Source organism: Berghia stephanieae, chromosome 1 (assembly GCF_034508935.2).
Source record: "Berghia stephanieae isolate SIO BIC M18660-M18661 chromosome 1, UCSD_Bste_1.3, whole genome shotgun sequence".
Taxonomy (NCBI): Eukaryota; Metazoa; Mollusca; class Gastropoda; order Nudibranchia; family Aeolidiidae; genus Berghia; species Berghia stephanieae.
In genome coordinates this window covers 113,404,134-113,410,365 of record NC_088360.1, presented here as the reverse complement: position 1 = coordinate 113,410,365, position 6,232 = coordinate 113,404,134, and positions in this window count along the sequence as shown.

Here is a 6,232-nt window from a genome sequence, read left to right as displayed (position 1 = left end):
CTACTACTACTACTTCTACTACTACTACTACTAACAATAATAATAATAATCATAATAATCATATTAATCATAATAACTACTACTACTACTACTACTACTACTACTACTACTACTACTACTACTACTACTACTACTACTACTACTATTACTACTACTATTACTACTACGACTACTACTATTACTACTACTATTACTACTACGACTACTACTATTACTACTACTACTACTACTACTACTACCACTACTACTACCACCACTGCCCCTTGCTCCTTCTACTACTAGTAGTACCACTGCCCCTTGATCCTACTACTAGTTGTAAAGGTAATCGTATATTCTTAATAAACAATCACAAATTGAAATTGAAATCAATATATTTAAGTTCATGAAGCATGGAAAGGGACAATTCAATTTTGCCGGCCAACTGCATAGGACTCTAATCCATCGCAAAGTACCTCCCGCAAGATAAAATAAAGACCTAGCAAATAAATAAATGCAGTATGTTCAAGTGAAAGTTACCGTAAAATATTACCTTAACGTGTCATAGCTCAAACCAGGGACATTTGCGTGCCCATAAAGTGCTATACCAACTGTGGTTACACCCTCCACCCCCCCCCCCCCCCCCCACCCCTCCCAACCAAAAAAAAAAAAAAGTACTGATCTATAATTTGATTTTCTTGACACTAAAGGGAGGCCAGCCGTCTGGGTGAGTTCGACCTAATACGAGAGAGGAACAGGAAACCTCCTTTATTGGATAAAGCAATCTGGAAGTCGACCTTGTTACACAACGGGAATACCTTTTGTCTGCCGAGGTAGAGAATTAATCCGTCATGAAATTGGAGGGGCTGTACAAAAACCTCTGAGAAGATTTGAACCTACGTTATAACTACAATTCAAACAAGGTGACTATTTATATAGACCCAATGAGCCAGAGTTAATCACAATATCTGTTACATTAAATTGACAGTAAAAATTGATTGCAATCCTTTGGTCCTGATCTAACGTAAAGTTGTCTAAGAAAATTAGGGAGATTCTAACCAGGTCCTATTTGGGCTCCCAAAATCCCGGGCTTAGCAAGAAAAATACCTTGTCCTCGGTTGAGGAACAACACGGGATAAAATGAATATTGATAATTAGACTTCCGTTCATTTCTTATGAAAGTTATAATTCTTTCCAAGTATATTCTATTGCAGACCAATTTCAAAATTATTATAGAGGTTTTGAATTCTTAAACCTCATATTCTAATGAAAACTAATTCTACCAAATCTTAAAATACATATATAATCTATTCTTCTATATTTGTATATTGTGATAGATATCTTTTATATATAAATAAGGTAGGTACGTTCACTCTTCGTGACCTAAAAAAATTCTTTTATTCTATTGTCAACTTGAATTGTACTAGGGCGGGTCTAGTATTATTTTTTCAAGTCTCATCAAATTTTGTAGACTCTGAAAACAGTACACATCGTAAGACAAACTTTATAAAAAAAAAATGGATACCTTTAAGGGCATATAATTATATTTTCTTTAGGATGGAGGATGTCTGGGTGAATTCGACCTACAGTTTTAGCAGAAGAAAAACGGTGTATGTTCTTAGGTGTAAAGGAATCTTCAAAGAATTGTCCCATCAGGTTGCAAATTGAAACGAGTTTTCCATCGTTCACCGGATAAACGCTTTTTGCATTTTGATCAGAATACTTCTTCTTCAAGTATCGGTAGATTATATTATGATCAATAATGGAAAACATTGGGACAAGTTATGGGTCATTTTATTAAACCCATTTAAAAGTCAAAAGTTGGAAGCCACAATGAAAAGTTGATATACCAGGGCAAATCACATTTTTCCAGTTATCTGGTTAGGACTATAAAGATATTGTCGTTTTAGCCTTCGATACCATCAATCGCCAATCCTTGTTGAAGATTATGAAAGGAATGGCTCTGGAAGGTGAAGTTAAATTAATCCGATTCCTTATAAGTGAAACCTGGATAAAGACCAAAATAATCGGCGTCTCTGAGGATAAATCATTACTTGGCAACATCGGTACACAACAAGTAGACAGTTTGAACCTTGTTTTATTTTATTTACCGAGAAAATGCTTTAAAAGATGAACGTAAATTTGTACCTTCGGCTCAATTACGTTTTGAATACGAACTCCCCATGGAAATTGCATATGCAGACAACATTGACTTTATTGGCCTCATGCAAGTCAGTGTAAAAGGCATCCAAAAAAAATCTTTACAAAAACACCAACTGTTCATTAATACTGACAAAACAACTATAACATTACTGTCAAGGAAGAAAGATGGATGGAGAACCTCGAAAAAAAGTAGGCTCATTAATAGGGGACAAGGAAGACGTAGAAAGAAGAAAAAGTTTATCGACGGTTTCACTAAATAAATTATTACATATAAGGATTAGAAAAGGTAAAATGATAGTAAATACTCAAATCAAACTATATACATCCCTTGTAAAATCCGTGCTTATTTATAACAGCGGAACATGGGCTCTGACTGGAACCGAAGAGCAAAGATTGAGTCCATAGAAAACAATTTAAAAGAGTCCTTATTATACGATGCCCCACAAAAATAAGCAATAAAACACTGTATGAAAAATGCAATGAAAGACCCTTATCTATTCAAATCCTGGAGGATGATGGTGGCTTTTTGGGCATAATATACTCAAAAGAGATGAAAGTATACCCAAGATTCTTGTAAAAGTCTCGCTGGGATAGATGTAAAATATGCTAAGAGTATGAAGTGTTTGGGGTTTTTTTCGCTTAGCGAGTCGTTTGGAATTCATACAAGTTGCCCCATAGGAATGAACATTTTATCGCCAAATAAGATCTCGTATAAACAAGCTCCTTAGTGTTGATGGTTCTCCCTGCAATAAATAACTGATTTGGAGGATGCGAATATTTTACGTAAAAAGTACATGAATTTCATCTCTAAAATTCCACTGCAAGAAAATGATTAAGTACCAGCATTTTGTCAGGAATAAGATAAATGAATAATTGTTTGAATTAGAACCACATATTGTAAAGCAATAAATTCAAAATTGTCTTCTTCTCCCGACATATATTTTCCCAAATCCTTAACTGATCATAATGCAATCAAAATAATGGGTACGGTTTTAGTAATGTTCTACCTTTGAATTTGTATTTCTCAAATTAACATTTTGGCATGATTTTTGTTTGATTTTGTTTTTGATGCGAAATCAGTAATTCTGATAGCCATTACGTTTTAACAACCCTGCAATAATAGTGTTGATGTTTATGTTAATCTGAAAAAGGGTGTTGTTGGTCTGGTGATTCCAAATCTACAAAAGAAATGATTGGTAGCAAATATATTAGTGGAAAGTTTGGTGTTTTTACCAACATTTCAATATATTTAACACATTTCAAAGCATGACAGTAGGCTAGTAATAAACTACAATTCAGCACCACTTGGAAACAATAATTATAAGTTTATAGTGGCTGATGGCTACGGTAGACGTCTTTTCGGGACACGTGCACACGTTTTTTTTAAAAAAGCAATTCAATTTTTTAAAAAGTTTTAAAGATTTCTTTATTCATAATTTTGATGCCTATCGATTTATGTAAAACTCATCTTAAATTTTGTAAAGATTTGATCTGTGCCATCACAAGACAAAAGGAATAATATTCACAGACGTTTTCACGTTGATTTCTTCATAATTTGTTCTTCCACTTTCCTCGCCTCTTCTTTTTAACCTCATAACTTTCTTCTCCGCCTTCTGTAGTGTACTCTTTTCTAATACTTACGCATCATCCTTATCATTCTGTTTAAGTGTAGCTAAGCTACGCCCCTCTCAAATGTGCATCAATGTGCAATATTTCTAGAAAAAAATAATGTCCACTAACACGAGAGAGGATTAATTCATATTTTGACGTCATTTTTAGGTTTGTGCAGAGCATAGTGAGTTGTTTCTAGTTGTGCTAAAAGAAACAAGTGATCCCATTGGTTAAACCGTTGAATATAACCCACGATTTGTTTTCTTTTGTGGCCAAAGCCTTTTTTTTGACGTAAGTTTGTGTTCAGTATCAGGCTAGAAGTTTACGAAGGCTACGCGTCTACCTGATTCAAACCGAGCATTCATTTCATTATCTATTTAGATAATAATATGCTTCGCAGTGATGATAGCCTTTTTTCATTTTTGTTTTTGCTGCAAAGCTCACAGTCCTTCGATTAAGGGGAGAGCATCGCACTGTAGAAATTATCGTCATTTTATTTATCTTACAACAGTATCAGTATGCAAATTTTCTGATTTTTGAGATTTGCAGGAAAAAGCTTTTAGTGTCGACACGTTTCAGTGATTTATCTTTGTAATAATATGATTATCATTGTTAAAAGATTATTGAAAAAAGCATTTTGTTTTAATCAGAACATAAATGGTTGCCTTTTGGTCTCAACAATATCGTGCCCTAAGAAACCTAGAAAAGAAATGATAAATGTTGTGAGTGGTCTAAAGAAAACAGCAGATTTTTTTTAAACAAAAGACACCAGCTGTAAGAACAAGTCCATGGTCAAACATTTTTCTAAGAATTAAAGTCTATTTTTAGCTGAGAGCCAAGCATTGTTTTTAGTATTTTTATTAAATCAATATTTACGGTCCCATCTCTTGCTTCGCTTCTTCTTTCCCAGCTACCCTACATCTCCTCTTATCCTCCTTTCCCCTCCTCCTCTTCCCCTCTTCTTTTCTCTTAGTCACCAAGTCTTGTTGATTACTTCATAATATGTTCTTCCACTTTCCTCGCCTCTTCTTTTTAACCTCATAACTTTCTTCTCCGCCTTCTGTAGTGTACTCTTTTCTAATACTTACGCATCATCCTTATCATTCTGTTTAAGTGTAGCTAAGCTACGCCCCTCTCAAATGTGCATCAATGTGCAATATTTCTAGAGAAAAATAATGTCCACTAACACGAGAGAGGATTAATTCATATTTTGACCTCATTTTTAGGTTTGTGCAGAGCATAGTGAGTTGTCTCTAGTTGTGCTAAAAAGAAACAAGTGATCCCATTGGTTAAACCGTTGAATATAACCCACGATTTGTTTTCTTTTGTGGCCAAAGCCTTTTTTTGACGTAATTTGTTGTTCAGTATCAGGCTAGAAGTTCACGAAGGCTACGCGTCTACCTGCTTCAAACCGAGCATTCATTTCATTATCTATTTAGATAATAATATGCTTCGCAGTGATGATAGCCTTTTTTCATTTTTGTTTTTGCTGCAAAGCTCACAGTCCTTTGATTAAGGGGAGAGCATCGCACTGTAGAAATTATCGTCATTTTTATAATCTTACAACAATATCAGTATGCAAATTTTCTGATTTTTGAGATTTGCAGGAAAAAGCTTTGTGTCGACAAGTTTCAATGATTTATCTTTGTTATAATATGATTATCATTGTTAAAAGATTATTGAAAAAAAAAAGCATTTTGTTTTCAATCAGAACATAAATGGTTACCTTTTGGTCTCAATAATATCGTGCCCTAAGAAACCTAGAAAAGAAATGATAAATGTTGTGAGTGGTCTAAAGAAAACAGCAGATTTTTTTAAAACAAAAGACACCAGCATGTAAGTAACAAGTCCATGGTCAAACATTTTTCTAAGAATTAAAGTCTATTTTTAGCTGAGAGCCAAAGCATTGTTTTTAGTATTGTTTATTAAAGCACTATTTACGGTCCCATCTCTTCTGCTTCTGCTTCTTCTTTCCCAGCTATCCTAAATCTCCTCCTATCCTCCTTTCCCCTCCTCCTCTTCCCCTCTTCTCTTCTCTTAGTCACCAAGTCTTGTTGATTACTTCATAATATGTTCTTCCACTTTCCTCGCCTCTTCTTTTTAACCTCATAACTGTCCTCTCCGCCTTCTGTAGTGTACTCTTTTCTAATACTTACGCATCATCCTTATCATTCTGTTTAAGTGTAGCTAAGCTACGGCCCCTCTCAAATCTAGTGATCCGATCCACGAAACATAAAAATCAAATTAAAAGATGATGTGTCGATACCTCTGGCCAAGGCGTGAATTGGCTATCATCAATAAAAACAACATCGTGAGGTAACAAGCCAACGGCTTCATCACGCATTTACGAATATTTAAAGCATTACTCGGTGAATCATAATTCCCAAAAAAGTGAATCAAGTATTTTCTTCACATCTACAGTTTGCCTTTAAAATTGTTATGACAGAATTATTCCCTCTTTCTGTTTTTATAATTTATTATT